The sequence below is a fragment of the Chionomys nivalis genome, chromosome 1 (genome assembly GCF_950005125.1).
Source record: "Chionomys nivalis chromosome 1, mChiNiv1.1, whole genome shotgun sequence".
NCBI classification, from domain to species: Eukaryota; Metazoa; Chordata; class Mammalia; order Rodentia; family Cricetidae; genus Chionomys; species Chionomys nivalis.
The window spans coordinates 41,420,426-41,434,864 of NC_080086.1; the positions used below are offsets into that span (position 1 = coordinate 41,420,426).

A 14,439-nucleotide genomic window follows, 5' to 3' on the forward strand; every position below is an offset into this window, starting at 1 on the left:
CCAAAGTATACCACCAGCTTGTAGAGAATCTTATAAATAATATGAGGTGTTTGAGTGACTTTCGGGGTATCTTTCCATTCCAGGAGTATTTAGCTATTCAGAACATGGAATTAAAACGGGGGAGATGAAGTTGTTTGAATACTGGTCTCAGCATTAACTACGTTTGTCTCTAAGTAAAGTATTGTGTCGCGTCCCCCTTTGGCCAGCAAGGAAGACGCAACACCGGAGCTCTCCTTGCAGCAGTTTTATTCAGGACTTTATTCACAGCAATCTTTCTCCTTCTCCTTCTCTTTCTCTCCCTCTTTCTCCCTCTCTCTCCTCTGGGTAAACCTCTCCCAGCCCTTAAATAGGCACGGGCTGCCAACCCCGAATTGCCACCTGGGCACTGTCCATAGATCCACGTATATGCAAGCAGGTGATGATCATTGCGTGATAATACCATAAGTCAGGCCTTAGTCATAAGGAGTTGATTATTACAGAGAGCACTCGCTTTGGGGATTGTGGAGGGTGGAAGTCAGCACCATTAGGTGCGGCTCCATGCAGCTCTCTACACATTGCCATCAGGTGTGACTCCACGCGGCTCTCTAGAGTTCCCCCTTTTTGTTTTGCAAAGCAACAGGCAAGAGTAGAGGTCTGATCTCTGTTAAAAATGGAACATATACTAGTGTCTGTCCAGGTGTCATCCACCCAGAGAACACTAGACCTGTCCGGTGTCTTTTTACAGAGCTGGGAGTTAGACACCAACCCATATGCAATCAAACTTGCTCTTCTTGAGGTCGACTTCTCTGACCTCAAGAACAGTGCACAAGCCTCGCATCCTGTGCTCAAATATAGATAACCAAGCTTGAGGGGACTGTCCTGCTTCAGTGGCTGTGAAGGCCTGAATGATCATAACTGTATTGCAATGCTGTGAAACTCTCATGTGACAAATGCACCATAGGCATACCAGGGAGGCAAGCACCATTAAGCCTGTTAGGGCTCCTATTCCCGCCCACTCCTTCAGATGATCCATGGCTGTAGTGATCCAGGAGGATAGTCCTTTTGCCAGGCTGGTATCCATGCGTGTGGAATCTGCAGTCGCAATCGCCACTCGCAGCTTTTCCAGTTGTTGTTCGAATTCACCAGACCAATTACCTAAAAGATATCTAGACAATTCTGTAGACAGATTAGCTGCATGAGTCATATTGAATGCTGGTCACACACAGCCCCGGATGGATAGAAATGTCTGACAGACTAGGGTATGGACTTGCCTCTCTTTTACCTGGGTCCTTTTTTTCCCGTATCCTACTACTTCCCACACACCCTCTTCCCCTCAAGTGAACAGAGGTGTGTGACTGTATCAGACTCGGGACTTTTAGGAGTGCCTTTGCCATGACCCCAGGAGCAGTCAGAAACCACTGCTCCTTCAGCAGTCCCCTAAATAACATACCCCAACTGCCATACCCCCGTGGCACATTCATTCTTGTCAGCTGAGTGCATGGAAGACACCTTCTCCCTTGTGCACCTCTTTGGCTTCCCTAGCAGCCCAGCTGATCCTGCTTCTGCTAAGTGACCATATGCTGCATTCTCATGGGTTGTCTGATCTTACACAGGATTCAAAGATGAATGCCCATGGCAACAGGTGTTAAGATTGCCAGCAGAAGGGTCCCCAATCACCACTGGACCCAACCTACCAGCCATAGGTCCACCTGCTCCTACAATAGGGCAGTCTCTTGATTTAAATTCGCTCTGCCGCAGACTCTTCAGTGTGCAGAGCCTGGAATTGCCACTGCCTTTTCCTTGCCCTGCAGCTACGCTGCGTTCTCGGGCAGCCCTGTGGGGTCTGTGCTCCAGCTTGTCTCAGCTCCAGCACTTGTTGCGTTGGCTGATACTCTTGGCGCTGCTGTGGCATCCGCCAGGCTAGGCACCGACTGGGCTGAGGCAATGTGCCTTCCACCACAGCCACCTAGCAAAGCTCTGCTCTAGCTGCCTCCTAGCCCCAGCTGCAGTTGTTCTGGGTCCAAACTGGTGCATGGAGTGGAGCAGAACTCAGGAAAGCAGGCTTGCTGCTCTGCAACCATTGAAGGGTGGAGCAGAACTCAGGAAAGCAGGCTTGCTGCTCTGCAACCATTGAAGGGTCCCCACTTACACCATGTTTTAGGGAATTTGGGCATTGTCAATCTGTCTGGCTACTTCCTGCTGAAGCCCTCATATCAAGGCTAGACAAGGCAACCCAAATGGAAGGAAAAAAGTCCCAAGAGCAGGCAAAAGAGGCAGAGACACACCCATTCTACTGTTAGGAGTCTCACAGAAAGACTAAGCTAACAGCCATAACATATATGCGGACCTGCGCAGACTCATATAGGCCCTATGCTTGGCATTTCAATCTCTGTAAGCCCTGCTCAGTTGCATATGCTCCCATTTACTGCCAGAGGAAGCCTCTCTGATGACAATTGCACAAAGCAATCTGTGAGTATAGCAGAATATCATCAGGAAGATCCCTCCACTTTCTAAGGCAATATAAGAAGTGAACAATTCACCAGGTGTACAACTTTAATCCCAGCACTCTGGAGGCAAAGGCAGGTAGATTTCTGTAAGTTTGAGGCCAGCCTTATCTACAAGAGCTAGTTCCATGACAAGCTCCAAAAGCTACAGAGAAACCCTGTCTCAAAAAAAAAAAAGTGAATAATTCACTGGGTTGAAATTCTTCATCACCCAATGAAGTAGCTACACTACACCCAGTAGAGTAGCTGCCCATATAATTAATATTCAGGTGTCTGAGAGTTGGATTGGCTGTCTCTTTTTCTATTCCCATTTCTATCACAAGGGAACCATACTGCTAGAGATGTGTTTAGCTTAGCTTATTTTCTCTACATTATTCATATTTTTTCTGTGTACTTTTTAAGTGTACTTTTGACTACTTTGTGGACTTACAAAACTCTTCCTCTTCTTTATAATAAGGTCTATTTTATCTTACTTTGTTTCTTTTCATTCACTGGGTCACATGCAGAGATTTCTAGTCTGCTTTTTTTTACCTACTTCTTTGCTGCAGAGTGACCCAGACTGGCATCTTCCCTGATGGAGGAAGGTCATTGGTTAAATAATAAAGAAACTGCCTAGGTCCATTGGATAGGCCAACCCTTAGGTGGGTGGAGTAAACAGAACAGAATGTTGGGAGAAAGAAGCTGAGTGAGAGAGTCGCCATGATTCTCCCACTCCAGACAGACGCAGGTTAAGATCCTCCCTGGTAAGCCAGCTCGTGGTACTACACAGAATATTAGAAATGGGTTAGATCAATATGTAAGAGCTAGCCAATAAGGGGCTGGAACTAATGGGCCAGGCAGTGATTAAAAGAATACAGTTTCCGTGTAATTATTTCGGGGCATAAGCTAGCCATGCGGGCGGCCGGGTGCCGGGGACGCAGCCCTGCCGCTTTTATTACAACAGAGTGGCGCCTTAGCCCCGCCGCTCTTATTACAACACTTCCCTGTTTACTCTTATACCTTCTAGTGCACTCTTCCTCTTCATCACTGCCAGATCGAATGTTCCCTCATAGGTCTTTATAATAGTGTAACTCCTTCTTTTTGTTGACTAGGGGAAGTTTTCAATCCTAATTCTTCCCATCACAAGATTAATCAGACATCCCTTTTCACTACTGTGAAAGTGCTCCAATCACACTTGCCAGCCTTAATCTAAAGACTGGGTTTTCACCCTGGCATCCTGATTTCATCACAGAACCTTAGCCTTGGTAATGTTACCAGTCCCTCTAGGGCATTGCTTCCAACTTCCAATTGAAACAATAAATCAGCAGACTTAGAAACAAAACAGTACACGATCAACATAGGAAACCCACCTGAGCAGTCACGAGTCACTCCGCAGCCACTAGGGCCTTGAATCATTGCTGTGGTTTAGGTTATTGTTCTTTCATAATTTCTGGATTCTTCTAGCACACAACCCCTACAAACTTCACATACAGTTGCATGTTTTGGTGAGACAGTGAGTACTCTGGTAGATAGGTTAACAGTGAGAAGAAAAATTCCATTTTGTCACTCTGTGAGGCTAAGGGTAGTTGCTGGGTGCAATTCTGAGAGGAAAGTCACTGCCCAAAGCTGAGTCACACTGGAGCACTATGAAGAGGAAACAACAACAAGCCATAGAACCTAAATTTAAGCTACAGTGTGCATCAGCCCTGTGAGACAGTTCTGGAGAGGGAAAACTACAAAGAGCAGGAAGCCTCAAGCAAGGAAACACATCAGGGAAGACGGGTCTTTCTCTCAGTGGCTGGAGCAGATCTCATAAATGAGAATAATCCCAAAGTGCGGTAGCCATGAAATTAAAGTCAACAGGCAAATGGCCCCCTGAAACCACCTACTTGTCATCTACTCCTGCAGAACAGGACAAGTCTGAAAGTCCCACAGTCTATCTAACAGCATGCAATAACACTCAGGAGGTCTTGAAAATAAGAAGGTAAGTGTCCTGTAAGATCTCACAGCGTCTGTTATTCTTTACATTCCCAATGCATTTAGAACATACCCCAGGACTAGACATTTGCCACTCCTGAGGGTATGAGGGAAGTGAGAGACACTTCCCAGGCCACAGACTATAAGGCTAAGTGTGACTGAGACCCCTCATATGCAAAAAGAAAGCGCCTAAAGTAAAGATGTCTCCAACAGACGTCAGATGGGCATCCAATACAGAACCAAGCAACAGCATAAATCGTAGAGAAGATAGGAGTCAGCAAATACAACAATCTCCATCTCCCACATGCATATCTCTGGCAATCTCCAATTTTTGAAAACCCAGAAAGAAACTGCTGCAACATTTTATGTTTTATATTTTGGTAATGGGGAAGGGGCTTGTTCTTCCTTCCTTTTTTTATTTTTAAGAAAAAAATTGAAGAAGACATTAGAAGAAGGAAAGAACTCCCATGCATACAGACTTGCAGAATTGATATAGTTGAAATAACTATTATATCAAAAATGATCTTCATATTAATATAGTTCTAATAAAAATTCTAATGACATCCTTCACAGAACTGAAAAAATATTATAAAATTCATTTATAATTACAAAAAAACCTAGAATAGCCAAAGCCATCCTAAATAGAAACTTCAGTATGAGAAGCATCAGAATACCTCCTCTCAAATTATTCTTCAGAGCCATAGTAACAAAAGTGCCATGGGGCTCACACAAAAAGAGACATATAGACTAATGCAATAGGACAATGCACCAAGAAATAGATATAGCCTTTCAATCTTCAACAAAGTTTTTTTTAAACATACATTTTTAAAATGAGTAAAACAACAATGTTAAAAATAGTGTTAAGCAAACCAAACTGACACATGTTGAAAAATGAAATTAGATACATATTTTTCACTCCATATCAAATTGTATCCAAAGTGGATCAAACACCTTAATATAAGACTTTAAACTTTAGAAACTCCTAGAGAACAGCATAAGGAAAATACTTCAAGACATATGCATGGCAAGGACTTTCTGGAAATGGATCCAAAAACACAAAAATAATTCCCAAATTTGACAAATATGATTATATGAAATTTAAAATCTGCTACACATCAAAGGAAACAATTAAAAAGAGTGAAGAAACAGGACATGAGATGGGAAGAAAATCTTAGCCAACTACACATCAGATGGAGGTTGCTATCAAGAATATATTTTTAAAAACTGCAAAGATTGCCAGGCGGTGGTGGCGCACGTCTTTAATCCCAGCACTAGGGAGGCAGAGGCAGGCGGATCTCTGTGAGTTCGAGGCCAGCCTGGTCTACAAGAGTCTACAAGAGCTAGTTCCAGGATAGGAACCAAAAGCTACAGAAAAAAAAAAAAAACCTGCAAAGATTAAATCCCAAAAATCAAATAATCTACTCAGTAGATGGTTTGATGAGCTAGACAGACAGTTCTCAAAATAAGAAATGCAAATGCATATAAATATTTGTGAAAGCATTCAGAATCCTTAGATATTCTGGAATGCAAATTAAAATTCTTTTGAAAGCCCACCTTACCCCAGTCAGAATGGCTAGCATCAAGAAACAACAAATGCTGCAGTGGACATAGAAGATGTGTGTGTGTGTGTGTGTGTGTGTGTGTGTGTCCATTCTGAAACTAGAAAAGAAATCATGGAAGAGGGAAAGAGATAACAAGAGGGAATAAAGGAGAGTAATGGGCTACATGTGACGTGAAACTGTGAGGAAACCTGCCTAAGGGAAGGACGGGAACAAACAAAAGAGGAAGTTGAGACCAGGAAGGAACATGGAGGAAAGTAGATTAAAACAAAGTATGACACATGTGTAAGAAAATGCCATCATGAACTCATTGTTTTGCATGCTACCTTTAAAAAATAACTTTAGAAAGTATTGAAAAGATAATAGTGGGTCTTAATTCTTTTAAGGAAATACAAAATTTGTGGGAAGAGAGAATTCTAGGTAGAAAACTGACAAAAAATCAAATGGCATGCTTATGAACTTTTTGGAGCCCTTACAGCTTACTAACAGTTTGCCAAAGGCATGAATGATAAGAGGATAAAGAGACTCTCCACACCTCTGTCACGGAAGAGGGAGACCCTGTGAGGTAGGCACTACCTCAGTTACTCTTCTAGCTAAGTGGTTAAGGTTTTCTGCTGGTGAGTTCTATGCAGGACTACTGGAGGTCCCAAGGGGAGCTATGGATTTTTTTTTTCCTTTTTGGTCTATTAGTGTGCAGAGCTCTTAGGTTTTGGATGATAGAATCAAGTGTATCTTAACTCAGAGAAACTCATGAAAGTACCATGATGAAGGATAGGAGGGCAGATAGGGAGGTAGAGTGTGTCAAGTGAAAAAACAGTAAGCTTGACCTAGGAGAAACAAATTACCCACCCCGCCATCCAAAACATACTGTTTACATTTTTCCCCTTGAAAAAGTATGACAGATGTGGACAGAATCGTGCTGGGACACACATGTTATAGCACTGTTACAGTTTTGTTTCAAGGCAAAAACTGCAGGGGTATTCATGCATGGTTGAGCAAAATACAAATCAATAATGGCAAAATAATATTCACTCAGCTGAAAACCCTTTCTGTGGAAGGATGCTTAAAAGAAATCCCACACTAGCTCAGAATTGAGAAATAAATGGTTATTTATTTGGGGGTAGACTCACAAATCAGAATCCTCTGCTTGAACAGAGATCAGAAACCGAAATCCACAACCATAACAGAGAGGCCAGAAAAGAGGCCAGATACATGCTCTATATCAGCATATATAGTATAAGATGTCATGCCCCAGTGGGTGGGTAACCATTGGCTGTAAGACTTTCTACAACACCTTTCTTCATCCAGATGTGACCAGATAGCTTATGAACAATATTCTGGCGTGCTAGATGAGATGCTGGTACCCAATCCATGTCACTGTGCCCAATGTCACTCTTTTGATAGGACTGGGTTGCTTTTATGCTGTATCAGACCTTGATAGCTTTTTTTGTTCAATATTCTCTTGACTTCAGAACCCCAGTATCAATTACCACTTGCTTTGAATGATAGCCGTAGAGCATCAGTGATTCTGTCCACCCTCTATAATAAGGTTTCATTATATGGTTGGTATAATGAGCATTTTAAAGGTCTGAGTGGCATCTAGAAGAACAGCAAATACAGTAGTGGAGAAGTTAAATGCAGAAAGACCCATGTGTGGGTAGAAGCTGTAAATTTGTTCAGCATAAATTCCTATGCCAGTGGTAGATGACCCTGTTGACCAGAAAGACCCTGGAAACCCCCACACAATACAAACTGTTGAGATTGCTATTGGTCAAATGCCACCATTAGTTGATGAGTCTCTTTCCTGTTAATACCACATAGTCTTGTGTGAGAACATAAAAAATCAGGCTAGGACTAAGCTTAAGCTGCCTTCCAAATACCTAACACTCCTAGTAGAGGAAGGGGCAATAAAAGTTGCTGGTAGAGAGTAGATGCCAATCGTCCTGCTCAGCTATGAACCCTGGACATCGTGCTATAAATATGCGAGGAAAAATGTGCTTCATTCTGCAATAATCACATGACTTTTACAGATGCAACCAATTGTTTTCCCATTGTATTTAAGGCAAGCTGAGGGAGTCAAATTTGGTAATGTAAACCTGGCCAAAAGGGAATAGGCCCCACCATGGAGTTGTTGATATATCTATATAATTGGCACAAATTAAAATACTTGCATTTATTTTGTACATTGCTCTGGTGGTTTGAAAGAAAATGGCCCCCAAAGGGAGTAGCACTACTAGGAGGTGTGGCCTTGTTGGGGGAAATGTGTCACTGTGGGGGTGGGCTTTGAGGTCTCTTTTGCTCAAGCTTTCCTCTGTGTGACTTTTCAGTTAACTTCCTGTTGTCTGCAAGATCTCTCACTCTCAGCTATACCTCCAGCACCATGTCTTCCTGCACATTGCCATGTTCCTTGTCATGATAATGGATTGAATCTATGAAACTATAAGTGAGCCACTCCAATTAAAATTTTTTATAAGAGTTGCGGTGGTCATGGTGTCTCTTCACAGCAATAAAAGCCCCAAATAAGACAGAAGTTGGTACCAGGGACTGGGGTACTACTATGATAGGCTTGAGTATGCTTTTGCTTGAAGGAATATGGATTTTGGACTTGTGAATTACAAAAGCAGTTGAATGTGTTAAGTGCTGCTTAATGGGCCACACTAGTATGAGTGTGGAAGATAGTGGTATTGAATGCAACTTGATGAACTGTGGGGAGCTGGCTCAAGAGGTTTCAGAGGAGAACGTTTTTAATATGTTGCCTAGAGATATTTTTGTGATATTTTGATAAAGAAAGTGGCTGCTTTTTGCCCTTGTCCTAAGAGTCTGCCTGAGGCTAAAGTGAAAAGTTTTGGATTAATTCCATTGGCAAAAGAAACCTCAAATGACAGAACCAGATTTAACCAATACCTAATCACAAATCCAGCCCTACACAAAGTACTAGAAGGAAAACTTCAACCCAAGGAAGTTGATTACATCCACAAAAACACAGACAATAGATGATCTCACAGCGGCAAACCTCAAAGAAGGAAAAAACACACACAATAACAACACCAAAAATAAAAACTAAAATAACAGGAACTAGCAATCACTGGTCATTAATATCCCTCTATATAAATGGACTGAATTCATCTATAAAAAGACACAGGCTAACAGATTGGATACAAAAACAGAGTTCATCCTTCTGCTGCATACAAGCAACATACCTCAACACACCTCAACCTCAAAGACAGACATCACCTCAGAGTAAAGGGTTGGGAAATTTTTTCCAATCAAATGGACCTAAGAAACAAGCTGGTATATCTATGAAGCTGTGAAGTTGAAGCCTGGATTGTCTTAGAGAACCTAAGATGATAGAGATTCCAGAAACTTGAAATACCTGATGAGGAAAGCTACTAACAGGAAGTGGAACAAGCAAAATAGAAAGAAGTGTGTTTCACTCAACAGAGCTGTACAGAGTTGGAGATCTGAAGAGTCTTTTGACATCAGACATGGAGATGCAGAGTCGAGTTTGCCCAGCTAGTTTTTGGTCTTACTTTGGCCTAGTATTTCCTCTCTATGTTCCTTTCCCTGCATTTTGAAATGGTAATATATATCTTGTGCCATTATATGTTGGAAGTATATGATCTGCTTATTGATTTTGATTTTTCCAGAAGGATTACAGGCAAGAGATTGCCAAGAGTCTCAGAAGAGACTTTGGACTTTCAAACAAGTTTGAGACTGTTAAAGACTATGAAGACTTTTGGAATTGGACTGAATGCATTTTTACATTGTGATATGACTTTGGGGGCTGGGAAGAGAAATGGGGTAATTTGAAAGAAAATGGCCCCCAAAGGGAGTGGCAGTATAGGGACATGTGACCTTGTTGGAGGAAGTGTGTCACTGGTGGTAGACTTTGAGGTCTATTTTGCTCAAGCTTCACATGGTGTGACTTTTTAGTCAATTTCCTGTTGCCTACAAGATGTAGGATGCTCCCTGTGAGAGAGTCAGCCAGTAGGGGCACATACATTTATCGCAGCACTTGGGAGGCAGAGGCAGATGGACCTCTGTGAGTTCAAGGCTAACCTGAATACATGAGATTGATCCAAACTAAAAAAGAAAAGAGTGCAGCAGTACCAGAAGATTCAGGACATGCTTAGGCAGAGGAGTGACAAGCCATAAGTCCCAAACAGCAGTTTGTCAAACTAAATGATGACAACTTCATTCCAGCCCTGGGTTTTAGCACCTATAAACCCCAAGAGGTTCACGAGAGCAAGTCACTGGAGGCTGCCAACCTAGCTATAGCTCTGGTGTACTTGCTTTCGGCCAGAGCTGGTCCAGTCTAGTTTGGAAAAAATCACTGAAGAAGCTTCAACTGGACTATGTTGACCTTTATATTATGCACTACCCAGTGCCAATGAAGTCAGGGGATATTGATTTTCCAGTAGATGAAAAAGGGAAAGTGCTATTGGACACAGTGGATTTCTGTGCCACATGGGAGGCATTGGAGAAGTGTAAGGATGCAGGATTGGTCAAGTCTATTGGGGTGTCCAACTTTAACTACAAGCAGTTAGAGAGAATCCTGAATAAGCCAGGACTTAAGTACAAGCCTGTCTGCAATCAGGTTGAATGCCATCTTTATTTAAACAAGAGTAAGCTGCTGGATTACTGCAAATCAAAAGACATCGTTCTGGTTGCTTATGGTGCTCTGGGAACCCAACGATAAAAGAATGGGTGGATCAGAATTCTCCAGTTCTCTTGCATGATCCAGTTCTTTGTGATGTGGCCAAAAAGAACAATCGAAGCCCTGCCCTGATTGCTCTTCGATACCTGCTTCAGCGTGGGGTTGTACCGCTGGCCCAGAGTTTCAAAGAAAATGAGATGAAAGAGAATTTGCAGGTTTTTGAATTCCAGTTGTCTCCTGAGGATATGAAAACCCTAGATGGCCTGAACAAAAATTTTCGATATCTTGCAGCTATGTTTTTGATGGGCCATCCTGAATATCCATTTTCAGAGGAATATTAATGTTGGGACCTAGTCATGACTGCCTGAAGTCACTGTGGGCAGTGATGTTGGTGATGTGACCCAGATGCTGTTTGGAGGATGCCTCATTTCTGGTCAACCTAAACTGCTTCTTACCAACTCTCACATTCAACTGAAGATCCAGCTTCTGTTGAATAAAAGGGATTTAATTTGAACAAAATTTAATTTAAGTTGAATAAAAGGGATTTAATTTTCATGATGCCTCAAAATAAATATGACATTTTCTTCTCAAAAGAAAAAAAAAGATGTAGGATGCTCAGCTATTCCTCCAGCAGCATGTCTGCTTGCATGCCACCGTGTTCCCCATCATGATAATGGATTAAACCTCTGAAACTGTAAGCCACCAATGTTTTCCTTTATATAAGTTGCTGTGGTCATGCTGTTTTTTTCACAGCAATAGAAACCTAAACTACAGCAATTGCTGATGCTACCGGCCATTTTATAGTCTTATAGGAAAAATTTTATAGTGCATACAGGCAACCTTATTTATCACACTGAGAGAAATAAGTTCGCCGGTCAATGTGGTCTATACTTTTGCCAGTAGCCCAATATTAGGCTATATGTGGAAGAAAAAAAAATCACAATCTATTTCTCCTTTCTAAGGCCCCAGAAATACTGTGGAACAAAGAACAGATAAAAGTAAAAGCCAGATGCAAACAAGGAGTGTTGGGTAACTGTTTCCCTCATGTTGGACAAGATCATGGCCATTTTGTGTATGAACAGGCATGGTCACCCACATAAAACCCTAAAGAAATCGGGCCTATTAACATTCCTTCAAGGAGGAAGGGAGAAGTCCCACAAGACTCATGAAATCTTTATGAGACTCATCTTCTCCCCAGGATTACAGGATAAGCAAACAATATACAAGGTTGGGACTCTTTGGTAATATACCTATGCATTACCTACAAGAGTCTTACAACTTTTCATAAGTCATGCAGCACTGTGGGTAGGACTCTTCAATGATGGAGGCTCTGCGAAATCTTCAGAGATGCAACTGCCCAAAAATTGTCTATGATTCTTCTTAGATGCCTTTGAACCATCTATGCTCCTGTTAGAAGAGTCCCAATACACTCTCATTGGTTCTCAAAGCTGGACATGAATGGAATTCTTTCTTCCATCTGTGAGTGCATTCTTTATCTGCAGTGAATAGGTGTTTCTTTACATCTCTTCAGTAAAAGTGACACCTATTGACAGGACCATAGTATTTTACTGGCCATATCATCATGGGGCCCTATTTACAGAATAAAGGAATAAAGGAAATACAAAGCTCCTAGCTGGAAGTCAGCACTGCTGAGTATGTATTCTCTTGCCAAAATTAATGGCATGTGGACCTCAGGGAGCAAACAGCAGAGAAAGAGGAAAGATAGATAAATAGAAGGAAATGAAAACACATAAAGCAGTTGTCAGTGTACATAAAGGACCATTAAACCTGCGAAGAAGGTAGCCGTTTCCAGGGAGAAAAACTGCCTGGTAACTTCTTATCATGTGAATCATTTCTTGAGAGCGAATATTAAAAAAATATGAAAGTCTATGTTAGTCAGACTATTGATGGCTGTAATAAACACCTTTAAAAGGAAGACCAGAGGAAAACTACATTCTGTCCAACAGTCGCAGAAGTTGCCATTCATGACTAGCTGGCTCTATCGCTTTCAGACTTGCAAATAGACAGGACACCATTGTGCTAGAGGATGGTAGAAAAAAAGAGAGCTGCTACCTCATAGCAACTAAGAAGCAAAGAAAAGTAATGGGAAGAGACTGGAACAAAGAACATCTCCCTAGGGCAAGCTCCTCATGACTGACTTCCACCAACTGGATCCCACCTCTCAACGGTGCCATTACATTATGACCCATCAAAGCATGAACCCATTACTTATGTTAGAGCCCTCAGAATGAAGTCACTTTCCAAAATCTCATCAGCTGAAAACCTAGTCTTTAACAAATGAACCTAAAAGGTTCATATACATGTATATGGAAGATGCTGTGTCACTGAATATGTCATGGTCCTCTGGTTCTTACACTCTTTCTATTTCCTCTTCTGCAATGTTTCCTGAGTCTTAGGTGTAAGGATTGCATAGTAAATGTGCCAACTGGGGTTGAGCACTCCACAGACACTTATTCTCTGCATTTCAATCAATTGCATATCTTTGTAGTGTTTTCCATCTGTTTCTAAAAGACACTTCTTTGATGAGGGTTGAGAGCTGTACTCATCTGTGGGTATAAATATTTAGAATATAGTTAGAAATTAGATTGGTTTAGGAAAATGGCAATAGTAGATACTCTTCTAGGGAGGGTCTGTTGCTTCTCCAGCTGTGTGTAGTTGATTAGCTTATAGTATCAGGAATAAATTTCCCACTGAGTGGACTTTAAGTCAAAATAGTCAGCTGTTGGTTATTCCAAGGATATAAGTACCACTATTGCCCCTTTCAGTGTTTCTTGCTGTTGTGTTTACACTTGCAGTTAGTAGGCATTACAGCTAGGTAGGACTCCTGATTACTTTTCTCCCTTGGTAGTTTGTATAGCACCTTCAAAGATTATGATATCTCATCCTCTGGGTGATAGCTTTCAGGTCTGCTACAGCTCAATTCCTCCAATCGTGTGTCCTAAATATGTAATGCCTTTAGCCACAGGGTCTTACCTTCAAGGTCTGGGAGGCAAGCAAGGGCAACAACAGCTGCTATTGTTTGGAGTACTAGATCTCACCGACCAAACAACTCAAAGGAAGTCCTCCCATGATCTCAACTCAGTTAAACTAAAACTTCATTCTTATTCAGGAAGTATCATCTGTCTGAATTTTTATGCAAAACTCCCTGTCAATCTGATTAGTACTCTCATGGTGAGACTTTCCTCTAGTAGAGAAAAGACAAAGTAAGCCAGGGTGGTCATCTGAGGAATGCAGCTGCCTACTGCAGCTTGAAAACAGCATTGTCAACTCCCCTGGAGTGAACGGTCCTGATTAGTAACTGTGGAACATACTGTGCACTTGAAGAGGAAGCTTGGATTTCAACTCCAGCTCAATTCCTGGACTTAGGATCCTAATGCTTTCTGTGCACAGGTTTAAGACTGAATTTCAACAGAAAATGGAAGGATATGGCTGCGTTTTCATAGTCCTCAGCATGTGACTTCTTATGCATTGCTGAAATCTAAGTAACATTTCTAATCGCATGACAAAAATATTCTACACAGCAACCACTCTTAATAAGATACTTTTGGTTAGCCATTTCATTACCTAATAATTACCAGCTCATTAGAGCACATAATATATCCTTGTGGGATAAACTCATGGCTCTAATTTTAAAGAAAAGAGTAGGAAGGCTGTCTTAAAGTTACCAGTAGGCAATGTACAGAATTAGCTATTGAAGTAAATGAATATAAATGTACTTTTTTAAAGTAAACAGTGATATGATGATATTTATAGCTAATTCTGA

At 41.6% G+C, this 14,439-nt stretch overlaps 1 pseudogene; it reads left to right on the top strand.

Moving 5' to 3' along the window:
- Positions 1-4,306: 4,306 nt before the first annotated feature.
- On the top strand, positions 4,307-11,115 carry LOC130871132 (aldo-keto reductase family 1 member C13-like; annotated as a pseudogene).
- Positions 11,116-14,439: the final 3,324 nt, after the last annotated feature.